Raw genomic sequence first — 997 nt, 5'->3', positions numbered from 1 at the left:
GGACAGAAAGCTGTAGCACCCCATCTGCAGGGGAATGTTCTTGAAATCCCTCCTGGAAGCATTGCTGACTCCTGGAACGCTGCTGGGCCATTCTTCAAGCCATGGGCTGGTCCCCAGTGGCACCAGTGACAATGGGGCTGTCACACCACCTGGAATTTTGTCCTGACCCCGAGGATTAAATGCACAGGACCAGCTTTGCCTGGGGTGTGAAATTCTAAAAGCCAGAGAAGAAGGAATCAAGAGCAATTAACTGCTGGGAGAATTCACACAGGTGAACTCCACGTTTGTCCAGCTCAGTTGTAGTGAAAATTGGTTCCAAAGCACAGCCAGGCAGCTCGGGATGCTTGGGAAAACACCACCTAATTGGCATTTACTATTCCTGCTGTATCTCCAATTAGGGGAGTGCAGGAGGCTCTCTCCCAGGGCAGGGAGAATCTGGCTGGATTTCTCCTTGGAAGTGAGAGACCAGTTTCCATCGTTCCATGATGTATTTGTTTGGATCAATCTCCTCCCTGCCCTTTCAGCAGCTCAGCCCATCCATCCCTGGTGCCCACTGACCTCTCCAGGGGCTGGGCTGCYTTTGCTGTGCTCCAGCTCTCACTGATGGCTTTGGTCAGACCTTGGGAACCTCAGGCTGGTGCTAAACTCTGTGGGAATGAGGATTTAGGGTTTTTAACGAGCAAGGAGCTGCCTGTGAGTGCCACCATCAATGCTCACTGTGCTGCTGCCCCACCCCTGTGGCTGCAGGTGAGGGTGATGTGAGTGCAGCTCAAACCCTTTGTGACACGGGGTCAGTGYTGTCACTGCTCTGTCACCTGCAGCMCAATTTTGGAAACTGCCGTGTCCCAAACTGACCTCCTGCAGCTGCTGCTCCACAAATGCACAGTCACACCTGGGCGTRCAGCCACACAATCCCAAACTCACATCAGCCAGCTCACTCTCTGTCTTGTCCCATCTCATTGCACTCACATTAATTTTTATGATTTTACAAAGAGAA

The sequence above is a fragment of the Malurus melanocephalus genome, unplaced genomic scaffold, assembly GCF_030028575.1.
Source record: "Malurus melanocephalus ecotype Western Australia unplaced genomic scaffold, MMel_1.1 scaffold_748, whole genome shotgun sequence".
Lineage (NCBI taxonomy): Eukaryota > Metazoa > Chordata > Aves > Passeriformes > Maluridae > Malurus > Malurus melanocephalus.
The sequence above is the reverse complement of the archived record's forward strand: the minus strand, read 5'-3'. Positions refer to the sequence as shown.